Source organism: Carlito syrichta, unplaced genomic scaffold, assembly GCF_000164805.1.
Source record: "Carlito syrichta isolate Samal-C Ts95f unplaced genomic scaffold, Tarsius_syrichta-2.0.1 Scaffold302385, whole genome shotgun sequence".
NCBI classification, from domain to species: Eukaryota; Metazoa; Chordata; class Mammalia; order Primates; family Tarsiidae; genus Carlito; species Carlito syrichta.
In genome coordinates, this window is record NW_007246481.1 from 226,261 (window position 1) to 243,037 (window position 16,777).

General features: G+C 39.1%; 1 protein-coding gene across 5 annotated transcripts in view; it reads left to right on the top strand.

Annotated features, from left to right (window-relative positions):
• Positions 1-16,777, top strand: part of LRRC4C (leucine rich repeat containing 4C) — a 529,928-nt gene that overhangs the window by 193,980 nt on the left and 319,171 nt on the right. For 3 of the 5 annotated variants that reach the window (XM_008056510.2, XM_008056511.2, XM_021711581.1), the window contains exon 3: positions 15,343-15,415. The exons of the other annotated variants lie outside the window; for them this stretch is intronic. The gene's annotated coding sequence lies outside the window, so the exon portion shown is untranslated. The remainder of the gene's footprint in view (positions 1-15,342; positions 15,416-16,777) is intronic. 5 annotated transcript variants of the gene reach the window in all.

The following is a 16,777-nucleotide window of genomic DNA, read 5'->3' on the forward strand; positions in this document are numbered from 1 at the left end:
TCCTTGGGCAAGTTACTTTTTCATCATTCAAAATTTTGCATCCATAAAAGAGGGATTTGGACATAAAAACATGGTATGTTTACGGAAATATATACCACTGGTCATCTACCCACTCTCCTTTCAAAGTTGAGACCTAAAGCCAAAGAAATTCAGAAATTTTAGCAAAGTCACACAGTGAGTTAACAGCCAAACTGATATTGAAATAAAAATGTTCTAAGTAGAAATTTAGTAAGATTTGTCTGTTGCGCAAAGCTTATATAATCTCCACAGTTCTAAAATTTGCAGAATCTTCTTCAACTTTGTCTTCCCGGAGAACCATATATTATCCCTTGAGACAGAGCTTAAAGGTCAAGTTCTTACCCAGTATCTGTAAGCATTGATAGTCGATTTCTTCTCTCTGCTTCCATAGTATTTGATTCTTATCTCTATCACCGCATTTATCTTATCACATTTCAATTATTTATATACCAGTCTATCTCCCTACTTGCACCTGCAGTGTTTTTTGCTGCCTAAGGCCTAGGGTCTTTTTTAGAACCTCCTTGGTGGGTGGTGTTCATAAATACTTTCTAAATTAATGACTAAGTGAAGTTCTCATCTGATCTACGAGCTTTTCTTGCCATGACACAAAACTTCCCTAAGAACTTGTAACAAGAATCAAATTCATACACTCAATAACTTCACTAAAACACTTTCAAAATGCTTTGTGCTGCTGTCATGACCCTTCCAACAAAGGAGTACTAGGCAATTCATCTTTTCATGAAACACAACAACCTGCTGGGTGTTAAAAAAAAATTGACCTACTATTACTTTTATACAGCACTTTAAGTTTCTGGAGAATTCTCACATTCATTGTCTCATTTAATCTTCACAGAAACCCTGTAATGGAGGTGAGTGCAGATATTACTATAGTTTTCCTATAGAGTAGTCCAATAGACTCAGATAATTGAAAGAACACAATTTTGAAATTAATTTTTCTAACTCTAAAGTTTTTTTTTCTTATTCACTTTTAACATGGTGCGCCTTTTAAACATTTGAACTCTCCAGAGAGAAAAGTTCTCTAATAAATCTGTGTTCTAAATTGGTCAAGGCTCTTTGAGTGGCAAACAGTAGACCCTGCTAAATCTATTTTAATAAAAATGGAGAATTTGTTGCTTCACAGAAAAAAAAAGAAGTAGTCTAGGGAAATAACTTCAGGCACGTTTAGTTACAATGACTCAAGTTTGGCCAGAAATCATGCTTTGTGTTTTTCTCCTCTTTTGTGCCTACTCTTCCCTGAGTTGGTTTGATTTTATTTTTATTTTTATTTTTTTACTTTTAAATTAAGAGAGTAGGGAGACAGTGCACAGATTGGGAAAAAATATTTGCCAACTGTGTATCTGACAAAGGCCTAACATCTAGGATCTACAAGGAACTCAAACACGCTGAGTTGGTTTTAATCTCTTGCACTGCTTTCCCCTTAAGCTTGCAAAATGAGTAGAAACAGCTACGGAGTTATTATCAAGGTGAAATTCAAGGAGAGCAGTAGAGTAAATACCCAAGGCCTATCCTTTAACGGTTCAGCCTGGGCCATGTGTTCATGACTGACTAGTTGATGCAGCTATGAGAATGAGATCCTGTGATTGACGAGAGTTGGATGAGGGAGTGATTTCCAAAGACTCCACTGGCATCAAACCCAACACAAGGGCTTAGAGCAAGAGTGAAGGAGGAATACGTCCCCAAAACAATCTTCACAAGTATCTTATTTTCTTTGGTATCACTTTTTGGTGGGCAGTTCATTCCTATAAATATTTAGAAATAATGGGCTTAATGACTTCAGTATGAAGCACACACACACAAAAAATCACCTGGTTCAAACAGGAAATCTGAGCAAAGTTGTCTATTTGCTGTACTTATCAAAAACAGCAATTTTAAAAAATCCCTACTTGCCATGAAATTGCAGCTGTGCCCAAGAGGAACAGACTCTGTTCAGCCTGTGCATCATCAGCGGAATTGTTGGCTGAGTTGTATTGCATTCATTATTTTTAGCTATAAAGAAGGTGGAGAGAACACAGCTGGATTTTCAGATCTCCACAAGAGCTATAATATAATCGCCATACCTTAATATCTTTATTACCGTGCATGAATAAATATTACTTATCGATAGAGAAGTCCTTCTATCATTCAAAAAGTGAAGCAGGTGGATTAGACATCATGGATAGAGGATGAATATGGAAATTTCCTCTTTGTCTTTCAACTTACTTTTCTTTTTTTTAATTTTTATTATAAAGATGTGGGGTACGATTCAGGGTTAGGTATACAAACATTGATCATGCAGGTACCCTTGTTGATGAGGTATCACCCTCCTTCCCCTAGCAGTTTCCCTCAACTGCCAATCCCACCTCCCTCCCCTGGCAGTTTCCCACTAATACCAATCGCTTTCTTATAGCGTAATAATTGTTCAAGGTCTGCTTATGAGTGAGAACATATGGAACTCTGTTCTTTGTTTCTGTGATAGATCACTGAGTGTGATCGACTCCATATTCATCCAATATACTTACTTTTCAAGATAGCAATAGAATCTTAAAAGTATAAAGGGATTAGAAGGAATTCACCAAAGGTGGGATATTGTCTTGGCCTTTTGTTAATAATTACCAGGATTAAGGTTGAAGACAAAATATTTGTTCTACTTTAACTGTATTTTATTGGTAGGTTCTCTGTAAATGTGGTGGGCTTTTTATTTAAGCAGATCTTTATAGACAACCAGCTTGGAACTCAGGGAAACAAAAAGTATAAGGGGGGAAAAAAGACCAAGCTAAAGATTTTGTCATTTAAAGTCACACAATCTGGGGTCATTGACTCATTCCTTCAAAACAAATTTACTAAGCGCCTCCTCTATGCTGGACAGTGTTCTAGGCAACGGGAATGCAATGGAGAACATACCAAAGTCCCTACCCTCATACAACTTACAGTCGGGTACAGGATTTGAAAAAGTTTTCCTGAAAAGAGCCATATAGAAAATAATTTTGACTTTGCACATCAGACTATCTCTGATGCAATATTTAACTGTGTCATTATAGCACTAAAAGCAGTCAGTAATTACACATAAGCAAATGGGTGTGGTTGTGTTCAAATAAAATTGAATATAATATAAAAAGCGCCAAGTGATATTTGGCTCAATGGCTATATTTCGCCAACCCCTGGTCTAGTAGTCTGCTGCTTGAAACTCTACAAGACAATTAGCTGTAGGACATGGGTCATGCGACTGATTCTTCCAAATTTGCTTTTGCATTTTTAAATGGTATTGTTAGTAGCTACTTCACAGACATATTTAAAGAATGTATGAAATGATTCATCTAACAGGCACTATTACTCATAGTAGGAACTCAATAAACATCATTTAATCCTGAGTCTAGTTCTCTCAAAAATTCCCTTATAAAAATAAATGAGAAAAGCAGTAAACTAAGGAATCCCACAGAAAGGCCTTCTCTGCTTCTTGGCTGCTTTGTTATTTCCGGTTTCCCGGTGCTTTGAGTTCTACCGATAAAAAGGTAACAACTTACAAAATAACTTTGTATATTTGAAAAACGAGTATTATTTTGCTCTGGATTTTATTTCGAAGGGTATATAGATAAACAGTATTTAAAAATAGATATTGACCTTGAGTATTAATATGGGTTTGGCAAATGTAAAACAAGAAAAGTCAGACACTTATTTTTTATTTGATAAACTATGAGTAAGAAGAATATCAATTTAAAAATATTGCCCAATCAAGCAAGAAATATATGCATTCATGATGGATCTGAATCCATCTCTGTGTGAGGTATACTATGGGACCCTCAAAAGATCAAATGCTTTCCTTATCTTCCGGAGACTTCCAATCTAGTCAGATAGATGAGATAGTAGCTTATTCAATATGTTTACAGAGTGTTCACTTTTAGTCACATTTTGCTCTAGACACTGGAGGACACAGCAGTGAAAAAGACAGACAAATGTCTCTTCTGTTCTGGAGGCTAAATTCTAACAGAATTCACAAGTAAATACGGAATATGAACCTGGAGAAGAATACAAGAGAGAAAAGAATTTGAGGGATGGCAGTTGGTTTTTTTTGTTGCATTTTGCACTTTGGTTTGTTTTTGAGGAAGATCAAGGAAGGACTTACTGAGAAGATGACAAGAGAAAATGCTTGCAGGAAACGAGGGAGTGAGCCCCAGGGAAAGCCTGGGGGTGGGCAGATCAGGAAAGCAAGCAGAACGTGTAAGGACCTGAAGTGGCCCCCGACCACGCCTGGTTCTGACAAGCAGTCGGTCACTGCATCAGGATTGGGGTGAGCTAAGGCGTGAGCTGCCAGAGGTCAGGCCAGTATGCCGTGATTCCTAGTGAGTGTGGGCTTTGAGGGCCACTGTCAGGGCATTGCCTTCTACGCCTAATGACATGGGAAGTCACCAGAATGGTCTGAGCAGAAGAAAGACAGACTGTAACTCACATAATACTAGGATCGTGATGACTTTTCTGCGGATGATCAGCTGTAGGGAGGTGGGACAGAGTAGCACTGTCCAAATTACAACATGCATATGCAAAACAACTATGTCGGTTGAGATAATTCTTGTCTTGAGCCACTTTATTGAGTGAGAAAGAGGAAGACTCTTGGCTAATCAGCATCCACTCATAGGTCTCTCTTCCATTATTCATTGGAAGAACATGGTCCACTCTGGTCTTCGGTTCTCAAAAACAACCATCAGAAAAGCTAAATCTAACAAAAAAAAAGTATAATAAAAAAGAATATTGCCTTCAATCCCTCCCAGCTGCTACCCCTCTTCTCTAGCTGCCCTCTCCCCACCCCCAGCCTAGAGCAACAGTGGGTAGCTCCTGTCTCAGCAAAATTGCTGGTGCCTGATTTCCTCTGGTCTTGGAGCTCTGGGCCTCTTTGCTCTTTCTCTCCATCTCTAGTGGCATCTTAGTGAGGTGTCCAGTCCATTCTTTTGGAGCTGGGCAGCCAGAACTCTCCAACCTCTGGCGCTGAAGTCCTCAACAAGGCAGTCACAGACAGGACCGTTCTTCGTTATGCTGGGGTCCAGAGCTCTGGAATCCCACTGCCATTTTCGCCAGCTCAGTTGGTGTGATACCGTTTGGGCTGTCTCTGGCAGACAATGTCTCAGTTATTTTTCATTCAAGCCCTGAAGGCTCATCTCCAAAAAGCATTGTCTGGTAGCTCTGTTGAGTCGTGGGGCACTTCAGTTAAGCGCTTTCTCTCTTGGGTTCATGTACCAGGCTCAAGGAGGACAAGAGAGGATTCTGTCCTGTGAATTCTTGTCATCCCTGTGAGGTTAAATGGGAGAATTTTCTAGGAAGTGTTGAATTCTCACTAGCCAAAAAGTCTATCTTCATTCCTCTGGTCACATGCCTACTTCCTGAGAACAACACTCTTTTAGGGCAGAAGCCATGTTTCATGTGTTCTTAGATCTTTGCTCTTTATACATATATACCCTTATAAGTCAAAAGAATTAGTGAATGAATGCCTCAAGCTAATGAATGCCTCAAGCTATCTGGAAAGCCCTCTCTTTGGCTTCCCAAAGCTGTCTGTTCATGCTTCATTATTATCATAGTTAGTCTCCTGAATTAATGTGAATATCTAATTTGTGTTCATGCTGGCAATACTATCTGGACTACAATAACCATTGACTTAGGGTGCCCTGATTCATTAGGTGTGGATGTGATTTTGATGGACAGATCTCTCAAGGTTGTAGGAGAGAAGTGAGATTTTATTTAGGTAGCAGGGTTTGAGCCGGAAAATTAAAGATGGATAGGGGGCTGACCTAAGTAAAGGAAAGGATTTCAGGTAGGAAGAGCAAAAGGAACAAATTATCAATGTAGGGACGGGCTTTGTGTATTAAGGGGAATGAAAGCCATGAAGAGACTCGTGTAATTGTAACAGACACCGGGAAGCACAGAAAGGTAAGAATAAACAAGCGAGGTACAGCCCAAACATATGGATCTCGGAGTGTTTGTTCCTCTCCCCTCTTCTCAATCTCTCCAGCCTCCTCTAGCAGCCATGCATGACTGGTATAAAGTAAACAAAGATAACAGTCTGATTCACAGTGGTATAATTGTTTTGCATATAAGTAAAGTCACTGTTGGTAGCTTTGGTCCTTTCTCACTGTGCCTGCCCCGACACCGTATTCTTTCGCTAAGCAACCATGCTGATCTTTGTACATAGCAAGTCAGAGCCCATGCCTCCTCCACCTAAAACCCTCTGAGCACTTCCATTTTCCTTCAAAGTAGAAGCCACAGTCTTCACCATGGCCCTGACCACGCAGGCTTAGGCTTCATCCTGTAAGCGCTGGAGAGCCAGTGGAAGCGTGTCATTGAGGAATGTCTAAGAAATCAATGGAGATGGAGAGATGGGAATAGTCCTCCCATCACTCTTTCCCATCTCTTCTTCAACGCTTTCTTCAAAACCATCGCCATCAAGCCAAAAAGTTGTATCTGTCTCTGAAGCAGGTCGTGCGCGTGTCTCAGGATTCAGGTGTTCGAGAAAGTGCCTGGCGCTGTGGCAGTGCTGTAACAGTTTGGGTGCCTGGGCTCAGGGTGATGTCTGCTGCGGGCTGCCTCTGAAAGTGGAATCCAGGCAGCCACAATCTGAGCAGCATATGCTGCTAGCTGGCTGCCTGGTTACCCCGATGGGGTCCATTAATATACAGCACAAACAAATCCTGGATGAATGGGGCTGGCCATTTTGCTGCAACATATGGTGGTGGCGTCCCAGATATTTTTATCCTCCTGCCACCCAGATGTTGAGCTCTCCTGACACTCAGTTTTCTCTGGCAGGCAAGGTGGTAGCAAATGCCCTTGAGATTTGAGGAAAAGCGTGTCGATTTTTTCTCGGTGCCTTGCAAAAAATAGCTTAGTGGTCAATTAATAAGGCTTCTAAGGCCTTTTAAGATATACTGTTATATTTTTAAATAAAGCAGTTGATCTCTTTTTATCATTGCCTGTGTCTCTCTCATATTCCCTTCTTAAAACCCTTCAACTCAAGCAAAATAAAACATGTATTTTCCTGCAAAGGTACGGTGAAATCAAGTAGAACACTTTAACCAAATTTGTTCGGATGGTTTGCTTATTTAATTTTTTTCTCTTAAGTGGCATGATGCTGGCTTTAATGCTGTATTATGTCCCACAGTCATTCTGAAGAGCAACTTATGCTCGAAGCCTGTGGGTGCAGAAGAAAAGATAAGTGTAGGGCTGGCGTCGTTTCTCCAGCCGATTGTGTCCTCCGGCTTATGTTGAAAAATCACAGGCTACCACTGCTCCTAGGATCCCCGTGGAGTTTTTGTTTCTGAGTCTCATTCTTCGTGGAAGACCGTGTCCAGACCTTGCCACTTGCTGAACAAGGAGCCGTCTTGTGCCTCCCTACTTTTAGAGCCCTCCAAGGGGATGAAGATGACCTGGATTCGAGCATGTTTACCTCCTTGGCCAGGTTAGCAGTTATCACACTCTACCAGATAGCAGGAGAATAGCGCTTGCCCTCCCAGAAGCCCCTGTCAAAGCTCAAGGGTAGGCAAGAAATAAGCAGTCTTCAAACAGGAAAGAGAGCAGCACTGAGTATAATAATAACATATTGTGTCTGCCTGGAGTACTCCATCCCAAGACGCCTAGTTGCTTGGCCAACGTTCTATCCACTAATCCTAAGTGGCAAGTATTATCATCAACATTTTATAGGTGGGGGAGCGTGAGCGTGCTGAGCAAGACAGAACCCAAACAAATGCATAAGATTATAGCTGATAAATTGGCTGAATTGCCAGCTAAACAACCAGATAAGGAAAGAAGAAAAAAAGAGTCACTAAAACCCTGATTTCCATTTAGCCTGAACACAATTAGCCTGCGCACCAGGGTTTTTAACTTTTGGAATTATTTAATCAAGCATTTGTCCAAGTGTTTGAAACCCCTTCAGTTCTCATACTCCCTGGCCCAACCGTAAATTTCACAAAGCCAGTCAGTCCTTTTTATTTGAAATACAGTCTTCCTTGTTTTCAGTTCACTTCACTCTCCTAGAATCCTTCTGATTTCACTAGTTGCTTCTTCTAAGCCTCCTCACCTGTCCAGCCTCTAAGTCCTTGGGCCACTCTTTTAGAAATGTGTATCCTCTGATGGCAATGTCACAAATATCGTGGATTGCCATGTTGTAAAACTACACATGTAATGCATGTATGGATGTATGGATGCACATGTGTTTTCTGTCTTCTGTAGGGTATCCGTTGTTGAGAGGAGGACCTTGGCCACGGAGTCTGTCACGATGAATTTGTCTTCAAAGTTAGTGACTGTCTGAATTTTTCTGTCTTTCAATTTCCTCTAACTTTCCCTTCTCAGACCATCTGATTTTATGGGGAGTCAAAAACTTAAGATTTATGAACTTTGAATTGTTACTAGAGACTCTGAAATAGTCTCCTGGAATTTTTATGCTTTTCCAAACAACCTCCCCACCCCATCCCATATATCATATCACCAATTCATGGGTTAAAATACTTCTGCACTTCTGTATTTTTGAAGCATGACATTCAAGCAATATTTCCCCTTGCTGTGCTAGTTACATCACAAAATAATATTGTAACATAATACATGTCATAATATAAAATGTGAAACATTTTAAAGTAATGTAGTGCCAAGATAGATTGTACCTATAGTTCAGTCTAAAAAGAAGTTATGGAATTATAGTTAATAGTTAACTTTATAAATTAAGTGTTAGCTACATAATAAAGTAAAAAGAAAGTCACAAATATATAACAACAATATAATCCCATTTTGGTTTCTGCTGTGTGTGGGTGTTTGAAGATATATTTTGTATATTAATTTAAGTAATTACCTCTGAGTTGTGTCTTTTATTTTATTAATTGTGCTATTTTCTTCAAAGATTCTTTATTATTTATTAGACAAAATTAAAACTATTTATAGCAACCTAAGATGAAAATAAAAGAACTTATTGATTTCACATTTAGTGGTAACCTGGGCCCATTTATTGGTCTAAAAAAGTATATTTCTTGGGAAATAATATCTCTTTAAAAATAATAACTATTTGGCTATTGTTTGGGATTATTAATCAGGAGATGTTTATAACAAAACAAACGTGAAGAGCACATTTATTTTAAAACAGCTAGTTCAACCAAGGTCTAATAAATCAGGTGATAAAGGCAAAATTGGGAGATTAAAGGGTTAGATTCTGACAAAACATGGAGATATCTGCACATTACTTCATGTAAAGAAATCCAGTTTTGCACTAAATATACTGCCACAGCAACACATATTTTCAGCACTTGGACAGCACCTGCCACTTTTCTGCAAGTCTTACCTTTTCCTAAGTAACAGGGAGTTTACACACAGAATCCCTAGTCTTGCCAGTGTGTGTTTTCAGCACTGTGTGAAGAACAAAAGGAGACCAAAACATATAAAAGGGTTTCTTTCCCCAAGACACAACTTTATCAAGAAAGAATTTTTATTGGCTGTGCCACGGTTTGGGTGGGATGTATTGTGAGTGGTCAGGACATGGGGAGGGGTTAGTATGAATTGCAGTACTTGGAGGAGATTTTTAAGAAGATGATGGAAGTTTGTCTGTATCTGAGAAGACAGCTTAGAGGAACATTCTTGGGGAGGAGGAACAAAGCAAGGGGCATGTCAAGAAAGCTGAAAATGGCATGGCATACGTGGATGGGTAGGTTAAGAATGTATGGGCCTGATGAGGTATTGGTGTCATGTGGACAGAGTAATTGTCAACTGACATGGAACTCAAGGAGGTCTGATTACTTGCCTGAAGTTTTATGCTGAATTGCTGATAGAACCGGCTCTCACACACAGGTCTCCATCTTGTCAGGGGTGGGATAAGGATCAAAAGATTAGAGTGGCTGGCTTTCCCTTTAAAGGTCCAGTCAATTTGACCATACCTCCTTGGATCTGGCATGCAAGGGTATGTTGTAGTCTTTCTTCAGTCCTGTGAATTATGGCAGCCTGATTAGAATAGGCTCGGTCTCTGGGATAGGAAGGTCTTAATAAGTAGACTCGGCTGGGTACAGTGGCTCAAGCCTGTAATCCCAGCACTTTGGGAGGATGAGGCGAGAGGTTACTTGAGCCCACGAGTTCGAGACCAGCCTGGGAAACTTGGCGAGACCTCGTGTCTACAATAAATCAAAATATTAGCTGGGCATGGTGGCATGAGCCTGTGGTTCCAGCTACTCAGAAGGCTGAGGTGGAAGGATTGCCGGAGCCTAGCAGAACAAGGCTGCGGTGGCCATGAGCATGCTACTGCACTCCAGCCTGGGTAACAGAGACTCTGACTCAAACAAAAGTAGGCCCAAATCTACAAGCATTCAACTTTATAATATTACAAATTGGGCATCACATTTTCAAAACCGTTTATTCATCTGTGAAATGGCAATAATAGATCCATGGTGGTTTTTCTATGAGAAAGATGTGATGTATATGAAATATTTAATACCATCCTTGGGACATTTTAGAGACTAGGTGCAAGGTAGATGGTAAAATGTTTACCAAGAAGTTAATGTTTAGGGGGCTTTTGAAACCAATGTAAAGAAAAAGAAGAAGGAGTGAGAAAAGAGATAAATGTGGAAAAGAGATGGTAGAGGTGGAAGCAGAGAAAATAACGAAAGGAAGGATGACCCACCAGCCATCATTGGAGATGACTTCCTGGCAAGGCAGAACTGAAAAAACTCAAAATGCCTCATGGTGGGAAATGCCTGCCTGCTCTTTAAAATAAAAATTACACGTTAATTAGAGGGAGAGATTTGTGATAGTGGCGAAGATGGCAGTCATTGGAACTCCAGTTTCCAAAAGGGCAATCCGTATTCCCAAGAAATTTCGTGAGGAAATTCCCACACGGACAAGCCAGTTATAGTCCGAGGACCTCTTTTGCCAGTTTCAATTGACTGCAAAGCTCCCTAGTTCTTTAGGAGGACAATGGCATCTGTGTAAGAAAAGTTCAAAGGGTTCACCTGACCATGTAAATCCTGGCCTTCTTATAACCCGCTGTGCTCATTGTGTTATCTAGAGTTGCTTGGAAGATTGTAGATTTTTGTCAATAACTCTTTCACTGATTTTCAAGCTGTACTGCTTTTTCATCAGAAAACTTTTTTCTAGGACATTAATAATTCTCCACCAACCTCTCCCAGAGCCTTCCTATCCATACACTTTCTTTCCTTCTGAGATTCCTTATCAGTGTCCCCTACCACACAGTGCCTTTATGCTAACTCCTCTGATGTGAAAATTGAGAAAAATCTTTCTGGAATCTTTTTGAAGCTTTGAATGATGGAAGGCACAATAAAAGCACAGCTGGAATTGGAGATACCAAGCTCTGCTTTCCGGTTCCGCACTGAAGGGGGTAGAGGGGCGGGTATCAAGCTTTGTTTGGCCTTGAATGTAAGAGCAAAGCCAAGATGAAGCAGGATGCCATTTGTTAAAATACTTTGGAGCCATAACTGTGCTTTGAATCTAATGAGTATAATGTTTAGATTAATAGCTTGGGTCATATTTCATGTATTATATTTAACACTGGAGAAAAAAAGCCAAAGGAGAAAGTTGGCATACTCTTCAAAAATCTATCCCCATTGCTAATCAAAGCACACATTTTAATGTTCTTGCCAAAATGCAGCAAATGCAACCTAAACTCTCCTATGATGCATTCCATTTCTTCTACAAACTTTTTACCATCATTTAAAAAAAATTGGGGTCAAATTACTTTTTCCAAATATTGATTTCAAATAAATTCTCAAGACTTCAAAACAGAAAGGATCATAGAGCATTCTGAGAACCTGAAGGATACCTTGGATCCTCATTTTAAGAATTCACATATCCTGAAACAGTTTTTACACCTGATTTAGAGGGGCTCTGAGATCCACAAATCCTTAGCTCACAGAATGTTAGTCTAAGAGTTCCTACTCTAAAGCAAGTCAATGTCCGTGTCAGTCAAACGTGAGTGAAAACAAGTATACATACCTCTGAAGGTGAATGTAAAGATTAAATAAGTAAAAGCAGTGTACCAGTTTATCACCATGCTTGGAACTTAATAGATATTCGTACTTACTATTTTGTTATTATTATTACTGTCTCTGCTTTCTTAATCCCAATTCAAGATGTGGAAAAATAAAATCTTGAAGAGCAAAACGGCCATCAGTTTTATGAAATAAAACAACCCCTTTGCTCCGCAATTATTTAACACCTTCATCGTCAGGTGTAGGCAGGACTCTTTAGACCCATAGGTGGCTTGCTCGCAAAACACATTCTGTTTACTCACAAGCTCTTCATTTCAGTGGTATCGTAGCTACCTTTACTCACATTCTCAGATGATTTTTTCCATGTTTGTTCTGTGATCTCTGCTGACTGTACCAAGACCACTGATAGACGTTCTCCGTATATAACTGCGGATAATAAGTGACTGGACCAAGAGTTAGGAGTGCTGTTCATATCATTTTTTCATTTGAATGACTCTATTCAATCAAGTAACTTGTTAGCTAGGTGAAGAGGGTTTTCTGCTCCTATTACCAGAGTTACAGAAACAGGAGATATGTTTCTCAGTTCTCCAAGTAAGAAATGTGAATGCACGTTCACAAGAAACATTAAGCAACAGCGATTCTTAGAAAGTACTTCCAACTAGATGGGAAATTTTACCATCAATCATTAAGCTATTTTCTAAAATCATATTATGTCAGGGATTAGACATCAGCTATTCCAAATTAACTCATTTTATAGATGAGAAAACTGAGACTCGCTGAGGATTATTTGCCAGTTCTGTACAGCAAGCCTTTAGCAAAATTGCAAACTCTTCCAGCGTCCTAAATCAACTCTTCAATATGACCACTCTGCTATGATCAAAAAAGGCTATGTACCAGCTTGGGGAGTCAAGATTATCTAATCCACAACTGGAAATTAATATCCTTTGGGTTGTAATATAGCAATAACTTAGAGATAACAAATTTTAAAAGAATTTACATACTCTATTCCTGGGCACACAGATCTGTTGTTCATAGGACACTTACCTATATATTTGAATCTTATTTCTTTGTAGAAGAAATTCTCAGGAATAAAACCTTTCTGACTCAGAATTCCTTACTATATTTCCATGATTTTTGACTCTTTAGAACATATTTGTCAGATTTTCTTTTAATCAGATAATCTTTGAAAGAAAAATAGTCGCTTTACTGTATAGTTTTAAGACAAGTCATTGTGGCTAAGAATTTGTGATTCAATTTCCATTTTTAAAAATGGCAAAGTGTTTTTCTCCCTTATTTTTCTCCATCCCAGATGGATTTTTCTGGATTTTTCTCAGCCTCTGGCCTTTCCTCTATATTATTATGAACATTAGACTTTAGTCAGGTAAAGTTTATGCCTATCATACTTATCTACTTTGTGATACATACTGCTGTGTTTTTACTTAAATATTTCAGACGGTGACTTTAAAAGAAAATCTTAGTAGGTTATGGGAACATTCTGGCAAAGAGAACAATTCACTCAGTAGACAAAAAACACTAAACTCATATATCAGAAAGGAGGAAAATCTTTGATGAGAAAAAAGAGAATCTACTATTATCAATAAACAGATTTGAGTCAGTATAAGTCAGAAACAAGCCAGGCTCGGTGGCTCAGTCTGTAATCCCGCGCCTTTGGGAGGCTGAGGTGAGTGAATTGCCTGAGCCCGCGGGTTCGAGACTCGCCTGGGCAGCAAGACCTCATCTCTACAATAAATCAAAAAATCAGCCGGGTGTGGTAGCGCACTCCTGTAATTCCAGCTGCTTGGAAGGCTGAGGCGGAAGGATCGCCGGAGCCCAGCAGGCCGAGGCTGCCGTGGCCGGGAACGGCCACTGCACTCCAGTCTGGGCGACAGAGTGAGACTCCAACTCAAAAAAAAAAAAAAAGGCAGAAACAAGAAGATTTTTTAAAAAAACTAAAAAGAACAGGAAATTCAAAACATCCTTATGTGTGGGTCTTGTTCATTCATTCATTTTTTTCATTGTAATAAATATTTATTGAACAACTACTATGTGCACTATTCTAAGTATTCAGAATATACCCATGAACAAAATCAACAAGATCTTTGCTTTTAAGATGATTTCATTCTAGAGTTAGGAGATAGACAATTACAAACTTAATAAATAAGTAGAGTATAGAGCATGTATATATAAAGAAGTTGATAAATGTCTAGGGAAAAAGTGCTGGGAGATCAGTAGCTGCAGAACTAAGTGAGCGAGACAAAGTTGGCATCCTTGAGAAAATGACATTTGAACAGAGACGTGATAAGAATGAAAGACAGCTATGCAATGTCTAGGGAAGCAACCTTCCAAGCAGAGCAAACAGTCAGTACAAAATCCTATAGTCGTGAGAACAGATGCCATTATGGGGGGGCAAAATGGCTGATTTAAGATGCTGAAGAAGAGAGCTGTAGGCTGGGAGGCCACAGTAGCAACTGGGACCCAAATGGCCGAAAATGCATCTGACTTATTCTTGCTATCGCCAACATTGAGCACAGTACTGGACACAGAGTCCGTGTTCAGTGCTTGCCAGAAGAATGAATGAATAAACAAGTGCAAAGAGGAGCAAAATTTAATAGCATTTCCTACCATGTTCATGGGAAGCACTGGGGGAGGGGAGTTACATCCACTGCCTACGATGGCTGAATAAATGTTCATATGCGAACATGATGGTGAGATTCAATGTACTTTATATTGTTCTGAAGTGAAGAAGAGATCAGGCTATAATTTGGTGCCAGTGCTGTAATGCAACATGAGACAAGACCATTGGTGTCGCTCTGTCTGATCTGGTTATGTCATGCTCGTTTCACTTCCTGTGCAAGGTTTTCACCTACCCCTCCGCTTGTCACTCCCTTCAGCTCCACGTTGCTTCCTTTCTAATTTCTCACCCGGTGGTGTCCTGAACTGCACTTGAATCGGCCATGTGCAGCAAATTCAAATCATCTTGGATGAACAGCAGCAGAGTCTCCAGACAGAGCTGATGTTATGAGAAGCAGGCAGAGAGACTTCTACAGTACCCTTTTGGAACCCTAGAAGGCTAATAGCGAAGATGCAAGCAACATTTCCTCTAACCATCCGAGTCATTCAACCCCTCTACTCATCTCCGTGTGTCCTTGTAAGAGTGTGCGGTTCTCCTGCTGGTTAACTACAGGAAAAAGCTGATAATTTTATAGTTTTTTAATTTATCTGCCACTAACTTCATAAATCAACCTCTAGGTCAGATGTTTCAGCTTCATGAAAAAGAAGAAAAATGATTGATTTTTTTTTTACTAGATCTCTTGGGGTCTTATATGATTTTAACATCTTCCCACCCACCAAAATTTTTTTGTTTGTTTTTCAGGTGAAACGTCTTCACGCCTCTGAAAGTAAGGATTCCATGCCCTTGAGAGGAGTTGGATGTTTTAGAAACCTTGGTAAGTGCATATTAATTTTCATAATTAATGATTATGAAAAAACTATGAAATAATTCTCATAATTTGGAGAGTCAGTGCTGTGCTCCTTACCCCACCTGCAAGAAGAAGCAGAACCCAAAATCTACCTGGAACATCTGCTTTCTTAGATTACTTTTTGGCATTTTTTCTGTGGAAAAAAAAAAACATGCACACAAGTATAAAAGACTAAAATAAAATGGAAAACCCCAAAACCAAGTTCTCCTTTCCTCAAAGGTTATTAGTGCTAATAACTTGGAGTGAACTCTCCCAAAAAAATTCTTCTGTGCCTAGTAAGATATAATATACATCGAGTTTTTCTTTTTAAAAATGCATTAAACCATGCATTCTCAGCTGTATTTATTCACTTGACATCGTTCCATGTTGCTGCACATAGACCTACTTTGTTCTTTATAAACGTCATGTAGCAGCACTTAGGTGAGCCTGCTGTAAGGTATTTAGCTGGTTCTTTTTTGAGGTTTCTCCTACCTCATCATTATTGCAAATGGTGCGAGAAATTTCCGTGCATAAATATTTTTATCGAAATCTACTGTAAAATTACTTCCTGTTATCTCTTCGAAAATAAGCTGTATAAAAATTTATAAGAAAGAGCTACAAAACACCCCTTATTTCATGAGGTCCTAAAAATAAAGGCACTGATGAGAAGGCGGATCATCCTTAATCATTTTGTTTTCTTCTTAGAGAAGAGGAAAATTACAGTAAGCTAAAAGCTTTTAAGGTTCTTGAATATACAGAAATAAAAACATGAAAATATAATTCCTCCTCAACGTGAAGTTTTCCTGACAGTGCTACCTTCGTCCGAAGATCCATGTTAGTTCATGCTTCACTGAAATGCCGGTCTTGAAAGCAATAGTGAAATGCATTTCCAGGTTGCATAGATCAGACGTCCCAACTTTTGTGAAGGCCACTTATGTTTCATGGAACTATGAAAAGCTTAATTAGGGCGATGTCTACTCTGTATGCTGTATTTATTTTTCTGGTTTATAAGGACTTCCATAATCTAATGGTAGCTTGCTAGTCAATTTTACCCATTGGTTTGCAGGGAAATAATAATAATCTCCTCCACCTCAAAGGGAAATATACATATATATATATATGCATATATATATAATGAATATACACGTGCATGAGTTTTCTTATCCATTTTACTGATGTAAATGATATGGAACATACTATATAAGAGGTATGTATGTGCATGTATATATCTTCTATCCTACAAAAAGACAATCGTTTGTCATTGTTAATGAAATATGCAGTGTACTTTATTCCAAATAGTCAATTCATTCTTACGCGATGCTCTGACTGATTTTTACCAAAGTCTGGTAT